Source organism: Jaculus jaculus, chromosome 4, assembly GCF_020740685.1.
Source record: "Jaculus jaculus isolate mJacJac1 chromosome 4, mJacJac1.mat.Y.cur, whole genome shotgun sequence".
Taxonomy (NCBI): domain Eukaryota; kingdom Metazoa; phylum Chordata; class Mammalia; order Rodentia; family Dipodidae; genus Jaculus; species Jaculus jaculus.
Genome location: NC_059105.1, coordinates 9,583,275 through 9,598,428, shown reverse-complemented (window position 1 = coordinate 9,598,428; position 15,154 = coordinate 9,583,275).

Here is a 15,154-nt window from a genome sequence, read left to right as displayed (position 1 = left end):
AGTTTGAGACCACCTTGAGATTATATAGTGAATTCCTGGTCAGCCTGGGCTAGAGTGAGACCCTATCTTGTAATACCCCCCCAAAAAAATATTTATTTATTTGAGAGAGAAATAGAAAATGAGAATGGGTGTGCCAGGGCCACCAGCCAAAGCAAACAAACTCCAGAAGCATGTACCAGTTTGTGCATATGGCTTATGTGGGCCCTGGGGAATTGAACCTGAGTGCTTTGGCTTTGTTGGCAAGTGTCTTAACCACGAAACCATCTCTCCAGCCCCCTTTTCAATTATATTGATTTATTATTTATTTGAGAGAGGGAAAGAAAAAGAGAGGAAGAGGTTAGATACAGAGAGAGAATGGGTACATCAGAGTCACCAGCCACTGCAAAAGAACTTCAGATGGATGTGCTACCTTGGGCATCTGGCTTACCTGAGTACTGGTTCCTTAGACTTCACAGGTAAGCAGGTAAGTGCCTTAACCACTAAGCCATGTCTTCCGCCCTAAATGGTCATTTTTTTTTTCTTTTTATTTCAAGAGAGAGAGAAAGAGACACAGAGAGATAGAGATTGAGAGAGAGACTGGTCATGCTAAGGCCTTCAGCTGCTGTGAATGAACTCGACACATGTGCTCCCTTATGCTCATGTGTGACATTGTGCGCTTGCATCACTGTGGGTCTGGCTACATGGGACCTGGAGATTCGAACATGAGTTCTTAAGCTGTGCAGACAAAAGCCTTAGCCACTAAACCATCTCTCCAGGCCCCCTAAATGGACATTCTTAATGTGCAAATGAATCTAGGTTGCTAAAGGAAAGGCTTAAGAGCTTTTTCATGCATGGCAAAATGCTTTTTAACTTTCTTGAATTAACTTTAAGCAAGAGCATGAACAAGAGACTCCCCCTCTGCAGTGAGTATACCTACTAACCAGCAAGTTCAGATGTACTTTGACTGGAAGACATCATGTTATTTTCTTCAGAGCTGATTGTTATCACCATTACTTAACACACTGCCTTGTAAGTAAAGATGCTTAAGATGCCATTTGAATTGAAAATGACCATTTTATCATCATGTATAGCTTGTGAGATCAGACAGAGATGTGATCTGATTGTAGACAGTTAATGTAGTCTCTGTGGGCTGGAGGTGGATGGTTCGTGTAAGGCCATCCCCTGCAACTTCTTGGAACACAGATGTCTACTGATATGTTTTTGTAAACTAGAAGCATTGTTTTGTTTAGTAAATTTTCCTGGTTATTATAAGCGCCCATGTCTCCTGCCATGCTACTTGGGAAGCTTGAGTCATCAGTTAGTATATATGCTCATTATCTATAACCCATTTTCTTACCAATAAGGACAGAGAGTGATTTCCAGGAATGTTTGTGCTATGTCTATTTTAAAGAAATATTCATAAGCAGAAAAAAGAAGCCCAGGGGAAATGGGATTTTTTTGAAGAATAGTATTAGCAAATGGAAAGCTTGGCATGGTCACACATCTGAGAGGAGCTAATAATGGCTCAGTGTCATTAGCAAAAGCGCTAAGGAGGGATCACAACAGAAGCATGGCGGTGGAGGGCAGCACAGTCTGAAGAATGCTTCAAATGGAGGCCAAGGAAGTGTGACGAAGGCTGAAAGCTTCAGCCTCAGCCAGCACGTGGGTGTGAGATGCTTCTGATGGATGTTAAGAGAAGGAATGAGAGAAGACTCAAATTTGTATTGTTTCATAAAAATCGTTCTGCAGAGAAAGGGGTACATTGAAGAAAGACAAAAGTAGCTGCGGGAAGACACAGCAAGTGGACGTTGACATTCCGGTCCACGTGGGGACGAATGAAGGGCACACCACTGAGAATGACCAAGTGGCCTGGGCATCATCAGCATTTTTGAGGCAACTGTCTTGGGCACCACTGTGGATATACTCAGGGAAGTGTACATGACCACAGAGCATCCAGCTCTGAAGGCAGCTGATGCTGTGGTTTACCAGGTTTGGGAAAATAGGAGGTAAAGCAGTACAGCCCTGAGCACCACGAGATTCTTGAGGTGGAGGGGAAAGGGAATAGAGGTGACAATCTAAAATATGTCAAGTCAGGAGGACAGAAGGATCAGAGGTCATTATTTATCCTGCACTACTCAGTGTTCTGATGAGCCATGGCTTCTAGGTTGGGTCTGAGGGGAGATGTCCACGTAGCCTCATCAACCAAGTAGCTGTGACAAGCCCCTGCTGACTCAATTCTAGTCACCTGTGACATGCAGAGACTGGGAGAGAGCAAGAAGTGCTGGAGTAATTCTGGATTTCCCAAATTGTCTGGAATTAACTACTTTATGAAGGGAAGTGTTAAAATGTATTCATTGATTGACTTGGTTTCCTGAGACAGGGTCTCAATTAGCCTAAGCTGGCCCGAAACTCACTATGTAGCCAAGAATGACCTTGACCTCCTCAACCTTGTGCCCTGCATCTCCTACGTGTTGAGATTACACACATATGTCACCACGCCACATTAATAATTGCTATTTATTTTATTTATTTGAGAGAGAGAGAGAGAAAGAAAGAAAGATGCAGATGCAACGAGAGAGAATGGGCACACCCGGGCCTCCAGCCACTGCAAATGAACTCCAAACACTCGTGCCCCTTGTACATCTGGCTTACATGGGTGCTAGGGAATCAAACATGGGCCCTTAGGCTTCACAGGCAAGTGCCTTAACCACTAACCCATCTGTCTCACCCAATAATTTCATGTGACCATGAAAGAATGAATGAGAGAGACACTAGTGACATGGAGAACTGAGAAAGTCTGGGAACCTCTTCAATATTCTAATATTCTTGGGCACATGTCTTATGTAACCTCCACTCTCTAGAGTGACATCCTACATTTTATCTCAGTCCTAAGACAAAAGAAGTCAAGAGTTTTCCATAATCGTTTTATCTTATTTGAGTTTCAATTTCTAACAGTGAATTTGTAGTACGATTTAAATTTTTGGATATCACAGGTGGGCTTCTTCATTGTTTCCTTTTACCAGTGATTTCATCTCTTCACGCTTTCTGTTTGCTGTTCTGTACTTCTTTTCAGCTGTGTGGTCCCCCACATTTTCCCAAGCATGAAATACATAATAAATTATTTTCTTTTACAATTGATTGTTAAAATGGAGAAGAGGAAGCCTTTTTTGTTTCTAAATTAGTCCACATTTTAAGATCTCCTCAAGTGGGAAATCTATGAGTAGAATTTTAAAAACTATGCTCTCGATTTCTTTTCATTGTCAAAGTTAACATTTGCCAACTCTTAGAGCAAGGATTAAAGCATGCAAAAACTAATCACTTCCTATCTGGGCCAAAATGTCCATTCTAGCCTGACCGCGACATCAGCCAGAAGCTTGGACAGATAAACACAATTCCATCCAGGCTGTCTTCTCGTGCTCTGGCCACTACCATCACCTAATATTTCTTATTACAATCAGTAACATTCGGTGAGGCAGTTTCTATCAAAATGCTTTTAGTCTCCCCTAAAGAAAGGTCTCTCACCAGGTGTGGTGGCACATGCCTTTAATCCCAGTACTCACGATGCCAAGGTAGGATGATCTCTGTGAGTTCGAGGCCACCCTGACACTTCATAGTGAATTACAGGTCAGCCTGGGCAACAGTAAGACCCTACAATCCCCTCCACAAAAAGTCTCAAAATGCAGCATGTAGGCTGGGAAAATGTCGAAGCATGAAGAGCTGAGTTCAGATCCCAGGCACCCATGTAAAGCTGAACATGACAGCACATGCCTACAATTCCTGTGTTCCCTCAGCGAGGGCTGAGGTGCAGACAGGAGAAACCCCAGAAGCTCGTGGGTCAGTCAGCCTGGAATACACATCAGAGAATAAATAACCTTCCATCCAAGTGGAAGCCCTAAGGTTGTCCTCTGACCTCCATACACGCCGTGGTACCTGTGGACCTGCATTCACACACGTAAGTTCACACTCATAAAAGCTTTTCTTTAAGTAGTGTGCAAAAGCATCACCAGAGGGGCTCGACGAAAGATGTCCATTTCTCCATTCTTACTCGGATCAGGAACAGGTGTGCCAGCATCTAAGCATCCGGTTGGAAGCGAGGCCGGTGTGGACTGGAGCGCACTGAGCAGCTTTGTGTGGAAGAACAGTATGCTGTAGAATTGTTTGAAATCCGTTCTCAGCACACCTACCAGACCCTGTGCTCAGCCTTCTGAAGACAGCCTTTTCACTTTCCAGGAGGCTAGAGTCAAATCCTAGTCATGGCAAAACATCTTCATGTCACTTGCTACAAATTTAACAATTTTTGGTTTCCCTTGCATGAAAACATCAAAAGAATGAAACAGCAAATTGTTACGGTTAGCTATCATGCACAACTTAGTCACAAAAAGAACTCTGCGTTCTTATTTCAGTAAGGGAATCTTTAGTACTGTCAAGTTCCTGTGAGTAGTTTTTACTCCCAAATTATGCCTAGGTATTTTCAAAATGATGGCCATTAGTAGGTAGAGTGGGATCTGCCTGTACAGTCTTCTCTAAAGAACTCCTGGGGATGTGACTGCCTTCACCAGTGCCAACTACGTCTGCTGGGGTCGGGGAAGGAGGCTGTTAAAAAATCCCAGACACCTTTGAAGAAATTATCCACATGAGGGCAAAGGGGAGCAGTGAATTCATGGCCTGTGTCTTCTCAGACAAGAAAAGAAAAAGAGCTTTTACACAAGCAAGCCAAGGGCTAAAGTCTTCCTTGTAATAACCATCATATAACTTGCTGCTTTTAAGTGAAAATAGAGAACAGAACCCTTGGTCTCTAGATTTCTTGAGGTCCTGAGACCCCTCCCCTCCACCCCATCTCATTGTTATAAGGTCACTGAAATGTCACTGGATCCCACAAACACAAAAGGCTCCGGTGTGGTTACTGAGGAAGATGGCATCTGATTTTGGGGGAAAAAAAATCAAGCTTACAAGGTTTAGTTTAGGAGCCTAGAGGCAACTTGGTCAGGGAAGGATTGAGGTTGCCAGCCTGATTAGTAGACATTGTTGATAAGAATACTGGTTATGAATCAGACTCATAATTGAATTTCTCCTCTTCAGCTTCTGACTGGTAACCTTGGGTAAGTTATTTGCTCTCTCTAAGACTTAATGTTCCTGTTTAAAAATGATAATAATACATTTTGTCGTAGAGAAGAAAATGTCACCAAATGTGGGAACACAGACTCATATGTTCGTACGAGAAGAACAAAGGCTCTCCAAACTGCCGGCTATGACTGGATAAGGTGACTCACGTTCGAATGTGTGCAGCCTCCCTAACACTCTGCCCCCTGTTTTTTTGTTGTTGTTGTTTGTTTGTTTTTTAGCTTAACTAAAAACATTCTAATTTCCAGTTCAGTGCCACCATCTCCTCAATAGGAGGCTGTGACTCTCCACAGAATAAAGGGCTGTGGAAAAGCAGTAGGGAGGGCAGTGATCACTCAGGAGCAGGCACGGGGAGGTTTCTGTAACCATGAGAAAGAGATGGCTGGTTCAAGTGTGGTAGGAATGGGAGATGGAGAAATTAAGATGGTGTTGCCAATCACGTATTTGTTTTCCTTTGTGGCTTATGTGAAAAGTAAGTGAATAAATTCAAGTACTTAAAAGTTAGCTTTGGCTTCTAGGGTGAGTGTTTTCAGCCATAAGATAATGCAAAGTAAGGCAATAATGACAAATTTCACAACCATGGTATGAGAACCAAATAAATAAATAAATAAACAAATAAATAACCAAGCCCATCTTTATACCCTTTAGTGTGTCCCAAATCCTACCCTTGGGATGAAGGACAGCAGAGAGAAGCTGTCAATCTACCCACCTTCCTAAGTCACAAGATGTTTTTCCAAAGGTGGCAAAGACCTAGGGCCAAAGACAAGCATGGTTCTAAAAGTAGGTTCCAGCAATATTCTCAAAGCCAGACTCTCCCCTAAGGAAAATATGAAATCACAGTCACCATTGGATATACCAGAAGTCAGACTTTGCTGCCAGTAATATCTGGCCAGCACTGAGTCCATAAATATTAGGAATAGCTAAACATGAGTCATATACCAGAACATTTGTTCCTATAGTTCCCAGAAAAGGGATACTACTAAGTGAGACCTGTGATAAAGATGGCAAATTTGAATGGACAAGCAGCCCAGTGTATTGTTAGGGATTCCTACTGGCATCTACTCAAATTGCTGTTGTCTCCCCACACTGTGAGGTAGCATCCCTTCCTGGAAGTTGTAGTTTTAGATATTGAGACTACACATTCCAAAATGTAGTACTTCATGAAAAGATAAGTTAATATAAAATGTCAAGATGAGTATTCTCCCAGCATTTTTGTAGATCCATCCAATTGGTATAATTACAACTTTCTATAGTAACTGTGTGACCCTAAGTATCCAAAGTTACCAGACGAAAGCCATGTTACAGAATCGACATTGCCTTGAACACATGCCCAGGTCCTCAACCTTCTAGCCTGGAGTAAACTTCTCAAGCTTGATACATACTTGAAGAGGTCAGCAATACACTGCGCGTATGAAGTATGTCAAGTTCAATGGCATCTTGCTATGTTGCAGATCCCATAGACTATATCCGTTAATGTTCAGGGTGCTTATTTTTTATTTTTAAAATATGTTTTATTTATTTATTTGAGAGAGAGAGAGAGAGAGAGAGAGAGAATGGGTGCACTAGGACCTCCAGCCACTGAAAATGAACTCCAGATGCATGAGCCCCCTTGTGCATCTGGCTCATGTGGGTCCTGGAGAGTCAAACCGAGATCCTTTCGCTTTGTAGGGAAATGCCTTAACTGCGAAGCCATCTCTCCAGCCCCAGGGTGTTTCTTGATTTACTTTCAAGGAAATGGAGATTTGGGGGACAAAATACCCTGAGATGCCTTTTTGAGGGCTTCATCAGAGACAACATGACCTGGAATGAGTTCAACATGCCATAACTGAAGACTTGGGATTTCACTGGAAGCTGCCAGACTCATGGCTCATTCCTGGGGAGCATGCGTAAAGAACAAATGCCTATGGCAATCACCTGGGAGGTTTCAAGCTATCCAGTGCTCAGCACTCCTTTCTCCCAGAGGTTCTGAATACATTGAACAGGGGAAGGAAATGAACTTCGATACTTTTGTTTTTAAGGCTCCTTTGATAATTCTAATCTGTGGCTAACTGAGAATCACCTAACAAGGACACCAGCACACTGCGTTGCTATCATCCTGGTGTTGAGGTAAGCATGTCTTTAATCATTTTCCAGTAGCTGAAAACAGAAGCAGGAATTCCATGACTCTATATCGAAATGATTTTCTATGGTGTGATTGGGTTGTCAAGAAGCTAAGCTTTCTTATTTAAAGGGAAGTCCCTAATACAATCCTTAAGTCAATGTATTGGAGTTATGTGTTTCCTCAAAACTGTTTGTTCCTAAATTTAATACAAGTCACTTCTGTTTTGTATTTGTTTTACAAGTGTTAGTGGGGGAAGTTCAGCGCAATAGGCAAAGTAAACAGGTTCTTATGGAATACAAATACAACATAAACAGACAGAAAGAGTGACAAGAATTATCTGGTTCACATTATATGATAAATGTCCAGGTGTCTTGAAGGTGCCCAGAAAGGAAAGGCAGTGAAAGTCTTCTACTGTGTACAAGTGAGACTTTCTACACAAAGCACAGTCACTGCAGGCAGAGGAAGCCGTTCACGGGAAGACTGGAGGGTTTTCAGAGAATGGCACATTTGGGGCAGTTACGTGCACCAAGCAGCACAGGGTGGGAAGAACTGAACTGGAGGAGTCAGAAAGAGCCGGACCATCGATGACTTTAGCTTTGGACTTGCGGTAGGACGAGGACTGTGCGAGAATAACAAAGTGTATTTATTTTAAAGAAATACTTTATTAGCCATAGTAAGAACAGATCAGGGGAAAACAATTTAGTCACTACAGTCATCAAAGGCAAGTACATATAAGAGGTAATAAGAGGGGAGATGGAGACTATATGAGGCAGAGAGGGCAGGATTTTCAGTTCTTGAGAGATACTTAGAAAACTGGGAAAAAGGAAGAACTGATAATGACCTCTCTATACCATCATTAAATGTCTTTGGAGTGAAATAAGAATTCTTTTCCTCTTTCTATATGCCAAGCCAATCACTATAGCATCATTTATTGAGAACACTTTTATTTTCTACCACACTCCTGACATGTGTATAGCTGTTTATGGACTCTCTGTTCTGCTACATGGTCTGCTGCATTTTCCTGTGTCATGGCTCAATTAATTAATTAACTAGTTAAATAAATAAATACTCTTATTTTCCAATGAGCTTGAGGTATTCGTTCTTTAACTCCTTTCTCAGAATGTTTTACTGTTCTTTTTTTAAATTTTTTTAAACTTAAAAAAATATTTTTATTTATTTATTTATTTGTGTATGAGAGAGAGGCAGAAAGAGAGAGAGAGAGAGATTGAGCGTGTGTGTGTGTGTATGCATGTGTGCGCGTGCACGCCAGGGCCTCCAGCCACTGCAGATGAACTCTAGATGCATGCGCCCCCTTGTGCATCTGGCTTATGTGGGTCCTGGGGAATCGACCCGGGATCCCTTGGCTTTGCTGGCAGATGCCTTAACCACTAAGCCATCTCTCCAGCCCATGTTTTACTATTCTTGACGATTTGCGTTTCTAAGTAAACTTTGAAACCAGATTTTTAATTAACATAAAACAAATCCCTCAAAGAGGTTTAACTTAAATAACACTGGATCTCTGAATCTATTGTACAGAACAGCTATCTTGAAGATGTTAAGACTTCTAACACATGAATCTGTTCTAAACTTGGTATATGTTGAGGTCTTTGTTTTTTCTTATAATTTTATGGTTTTAGGATACTTATACATTATTCACTGGATTTCTTATAGAATACTTTCTGTTTTGGGAGTCATAGTAGACAATTGTTAAATAATTTTTTACTAACACCACTATCAGATGAGACTGGAAGCACTCAAGGTGGTATGGCCATCGACTACAAACACAATTATCAAAGCAACCAAGTCATGAATGCATTTTTCAGTAGCCAAAATTCTCTTTCGCCCTTTCTAGCTATTCATATGCCACTACCACACATCAGCACCCCAGAAACTGACACATTAAGTGAACCTTTCCAGTCTCATAATTTCTCATATAGAGAAAAATATACTGCGTACTCTTTTCGGCCGGCTTCTTTTACACAACATATTTTTAAACTTCATGTTTGTTGTTGGGAAGAGTAGAAGCTTTCCACTGCTTATAAATTATAATTCACACGTATAATGATAATAAAATTATAATTTCTATCCACTTATAAAAAGAAGAGGTTCACTTGCATATTGTTTCATTTTAGAGATTCCAGGGTAGGGCGGTGCTTTTGCTTTGAGCGTCCCATGGGGGTGCTGGAGGACAAAGATAAGGGTCAGCATGGCTGGTCATGTCATGAGCTAGGAAGCAAAGGCAGGGATGGATAACGAGAACAGGTTCCCACAACCCTCTTCCAGGGCATGCCTCCAATGGACTAACAACCTCTTCTCAGGCTCCTCCCCCGTGAGTTTCTACCACTTTCTAATAGATACACCAAACTGTCATTCAACAAAACATATGCAGCAATAAGTTGCCACGGAGAACAAAGCCATCCCGTGTCCTTGTCAGCAGTTGTCTTGGGACTTGCTTTTTTTAATTCATGGGACGGGGGAAAATGGGCGTACCAGGGCTTGTAGCCACTGCAAGTGAACTCCAGATGCATGTGCTGCCATGTGCATCTGGCTTACAAGGGTGCTGGGGTATCGAACCTGAGTCCTTAGGTTTCTCAGTCTTAACCACTAAGCCATCTCTCTAGCCCAGGACTTTATTTCATTGTGACACATTTTTTTCTTTTTCTTTTTTTTTTTTTTTTTTTTTGGTTTTTTGAGATAGGGTCTCACTCTAGCCCAGGCTGACCTGGAATTCACTATGGAGTCTTGAACTCATGGCAATCCTCCTACCTCTGCCTCCCTAGTGCTGGGATTAAAGGCATGTGCCACCATGCATGGCAATCACACGTTTTTATATTGGTAAGAACACCAGAAAAATCAAGAGAATTGATAGCCATTATATATTTTTTCCATTTTCAAATGTAAGACTTACCAATATTTTGCTAATATATATGAAAGATTGTTACAAGATAACTTTTAAAAATATTTTATTTATTTATTTTCAAGCAGATACAGAGAAAGGGAGAGAGCTAGAGAGTGAGTATGTGCAGTCCAGGGCCTCTAACCACTGCAAACAAACTCCAGATGCATGTGCCACTTTGTGCATCTGACTTTACATGTGAACTGAGGAACTGAACCCAGGTCATTAAGCTTTGCAGGCAAGTACCCCTCAGCTATCTCTCCAGCTCAAGAATAATTTTAAATCCAGATATGCTTTCTTTATTGTATTAAAATTTTCTCTTCTCATTTTATTTCCTAAAAACTAATATTTTAACAGTGCCAAATCTTCAACTGCTTTTCTGAATGTGCTGAAATGATTATATATTTTCTTTCTTATGTTTTATCTTAATGCAGTTAAACATACTGCTATATTTAAAAATATTATAATTAACCTGGCTTGTTGGTGATTTTATGAATCTCCAGATTTTACTGATACCATTTTGTTAATTCTGCATCTATATGCAAGGTATTTCTTTTTAATTCTCTTTTCTCCTAAAGTCTGCTCACAGTTTGAGATCAAGGTTATATTGTTCTCATAAAATTAGATTTTTTCCCCTTTCTTGTTCCTAGGATGTATTTGAGGGTTTTTTTTTTTTAATCCCTTTGGATGTTTGGTAAGAATTATCAGGGAAACCATCTGTTCCTGGTGTCTTGTGTGAAGGTTTTAATGACATTTAATTTCTGTAGTTCATAAAGGACAACTCAGAATGTCTCTTTCCTTCTGTTTACATTCTATTGATATGTGTTTCCAGTTATTTATTTATTTTTTGCTTCATCTGACTTGTTTTGTTTGGTCTTATTACTGGGGACAGGGTTTCATGTAGCCTCAGCTAGATTCAGACTTGCTATGTAACTGAGGATGACCTTGTGCTTCTGCTCTTCCTGCCTCTACTCCGTCAGTCCTGGGGTGACAGGTGTGCGCCACCATGCTGGTGTATGTAGTACAGGGGGTACTCCTGGTTGTGCAGTGCTGGAGGTCAAACCCCAGACACTGTGAAGGCTAGACAAGTGATCTACCAACTGATTTCTATCCCCAGGCCTCAGCCTAATGTGTTTTTTTTTTTGTGTTGTTTTTTTTTATTACAGAGAGAGTGAGAAGGAGGGAGAGAGAGAGAGGGGGGCAGAGAAAGAGGGAGGTAGAAAAGAGTGAGAGAGAGGGAATAGGCATGCAACCATGTGTATCTGGCTTACATGGGTTCTGGGGAATCAAACCTGGGTCCTTAGGCTTCGCAGGCAAGTGCCTTAATGGCTAAGCCATTTCTCCAGCCCCTCATCTTTTTAATGTCATTGGTATAAAGTTGTTTGGAGCGACCTCTTGCTATACTTTAATATATTTTTTTTCATTTCTGATACTTGTTTTTTTTGTTCTTTTCTCCCCCTCTTCTTGGTCAGATACATTTAATGTTTAAAGACCTATACTTTAGTGAGCCTCTGATACAAGCTAGTTTTCTAGTTCATAAATTATTTCATGGTTATTTGCTACATTTCCCCCTTTTACTCAGTGTCCTCTTCTCACATGAGATGAGTGTTAGATATGCTGATCCTTCATTTACTCTCAGTCTTTTTAGCATTTTAACACTATGTGCACAAAAGCTAAAATGCCCTTCGGCATAAAGCTTCATTTCCTACAATATTAGATATGAAGATATTTCAATTATTAGTTATCTTAAAATGTGGTCTAATTTCCATTGTGAATATTTTTTCTATTTATTATGTAGAAGTTGTTTGCTTGATTTTCAAATGTATATTTTATATTTATTAGCTGCTTTTTTAAAAAGTAAACTTTCTATTTCAAAATAGTTTTAGATTGATAAACGTTGAAAACCTACTACAAAGACAGGTGCCCCAAACCCATTTGTCTCTGTCATTGCCAGGCAGTCGTAACTGATGAAACAATCTGGGCATGTCATTGTTAGCTCAAGTCCATGCTGTCCTCAGGCTTCCTTAGATCTTGCCTGATGCTCTGACTTTGTTCCATAATCCTAGTCATGATGCCACGTGAGTTCTGGGCATCATGTCTTTTTAGGATCCTCTTAGTAATAAGTTTCTCAGGTTTTCCTTGGTTTGACAATATTGACATTTTCCAGACTACTAGTTGAATATTATTATATTCCTCCATTTAGATTTGCCTGGTAGTTTTTCACAGGATTAGACATGGATTAGTTTGGGGAGGAAGACAAGAGGAAAATGCCATTTTCATCACACATTAAAGGTGTTCATTGGTGCGCTTACCTGTTGAAGGTGACCTTGATGGACTGAGACAGTGTTTGGCTGATTTCTCCACTGCAGTTGCTTCCCTCCCCATTTCCATACAGTATTTTTTTTTTTTTTTGTAAGAAAGTCAGTAAGCACAGTCCACACTTAAAGTGGAGAGCTCTGCTTTGTTTTTCTGAGGAGGCACATCTACACGAATCATGTGAGATTCCTCTTTATGGGACATTGATCTTTTCTACCCCATTAAATTTTACCACTATGAACCCGTGGGCATTTACTTTAAGCTGTGGGTTTTAATTCGATGGTATTGACTTCGTTGCTCAAATTGTTTCAGCGTTGGCCCAGGGGCTCTGTTCGTTGCTTTCTACATCCTTCTGACATTTTCACCGTAGTGTTGATGAGTTTATGCTTTTTTAAAATGAGTATAGCTATAGTTTCTGACACAGCACTATATTCCAGGCTATTTTTTTTTTTCCTGGAAAAGTGATTTCCTCCCCAGTTATAAATATGTGTCTCCCTGTCTTGTTCAACCATGCCTCTAAAAACTACAGCTTCCTTTATTCAGGAACGAGAATGGCAGTCCTGGGAGAGAGCGCAGAGAGCAGGCGGGCCACGAGCACGTAGACCTGAATTGGATGCCCAATGCCCACATGCATATCAGGCACGGTGGCACACACCTGTCATCCCAGAACTAGGGAGGAGGAGACAGGTGGATCGTGGGAGCTCGATTGGAAGAGTGCTTGACACATGTCTATCATCCTAGCACTTGGAAGTGGGGAGCAGGAGGATCAGAAGTTCAAAGTCATCCTCATGGCAAATTCGAGGCCTGCTAAGTTACATGAGACCTTGTCAAAAATAAGTAACTGAATTACTAAGTCACTGAAACTTTGGAAAACTTTGAAAAAGTGTTAAACAGAAGAGTTTGTAAATACTCAGATTTGAAATTTTTGAGCGCTTTCAAAATAATCAAATGTTCAAAATGTTTTGTTTCAAAACAACATTTCTGTGGCATGAGTTTTTGTCTTGTTATTAAAATGTTATCTTTACCTTGAAATGTAGAGATTAAGTATCTTTATATTTCATAGAAATATCTTCAAAGTCACCTAATTCGCCGGGCATGGTAGCGCATGCCTTTAATCCCAGCACTCGGGAGGCAGAGGTAGGAGGATTGCTGTGAGTTCTAGGCCACCCTGAGACTCCATAGTGAATTCCAGGTCAGCCTGGGCTAGAGTGAGACCCTACCTCGAAAAATCAAAAAAAAAAAAAAAAAAAAAAGTCACCTAATTCTAGAAGCCATTAGTTGTCAGAACAGGTCAGAAATTTTAGAATAATGACTCACACATATTTACACTCAATAACCCTTAGGTATTTTGCCACATAAGTAAACACTTTGTGTAAGTTAACTTACAGGAGACAGTATGTTTATTCTTCTTTATTTTAAATTTATTTTTACTTGTTTATTATAAACAGAGAGAAGGAGGGAGGGAGGAAGGGAGAGGAAGAGTCAGAGAGAGGGAGCGAATTAGGCGCACCATGGTCTCTAGTCACTGCAAAGGAACTCCAGATGCATGCACCACCATGTGCATCTGGCTTATGTGGCACCTGGGGAATCGAACCTGGGTCCTTTGGCTTTGAAGGCAAGTACTTTAACCACTAAGCCATCTCTCTAGCCTGTGTTTATTCTTTAAAAATGTTGTCTTAAATTATTCCCCCTCATTTTGTGATTCTGATTCCACAAACAGTGGCTATTTCCCCAGGATCACCTAGAAATGTGTGAATTCAGATTTCTCAAAAGCCCGGAAGAGGAGAATTTGCTTGTGTAGCGATGTTTTAAGAACAAGGTCCCTGGGTTAAGAGCTAAAGGGGTTCAGGAAGCATGAAACAAGGAAACACTAAGCAATGGTGCAGCTGCATGAAGCCTAAACTCCACATGGGCAGGAATCACACTGAATTGTCTAACGATATGAAGTGACCCCAACCTTCACAATCTGCTTCAGTCAGGCCATGACACACTCAGGGAACAAAGTCTAAACTGTCCCCAATTCCACCAATTCTGTCAAAGGCTCCAATATCCTTCAAGTTCTCTGAAGGAAGTCACAGGGACATATCTCTAAAAAAAAAAAAAAGACATAGAAACTGGAGGCTACACAAAGAGAACCTCCCAGAAGGATCTAAGAGGATCTCAGTGGAACGACTGTGGTCTGGGACTCTGCTTGTGGGTAGTGCAGCTACACCCCTACACCCGCTTGGGGAGTGTCTTCCCAAGCCCTCAGCTCTCAGGCAGCATTACCTGACATGAACAACTCTTCTGAGTGGAAACTAGACTTTCCTGGTCACTGTTTCATTACTTACAAACATTAGTACTTTACTGAGCTTTAGATGTTTAAAAATATTGATGACATCCTGCCACACTTTAGTCCTTCTGCCTCAGTCCATTTTTTGCTGCAATGATTTTACATGAATTACATGTCTAATGCATTTTTCTACATACGCACATCTTTATCCACATACTTGAACATTCTGATCTAAGTTCCATTCAACAAAGCATTTTTAACACGCATTCTATGTCCGACATTGAAAAATACCTTCCCAGTTCCTTCAATAATCTCATCTCAATCCATAATTAACTGTGTTTCTTATAAGACTACTAAGAAAATCTACACCAAGTTGATTAATTTTGCTACCCACTGACCAAGAAGCAAGTAAGTCCAGCTTCAAAGAGTTAACCATTTTACTATCATAAATTTATAGAGAAAAAGCCTT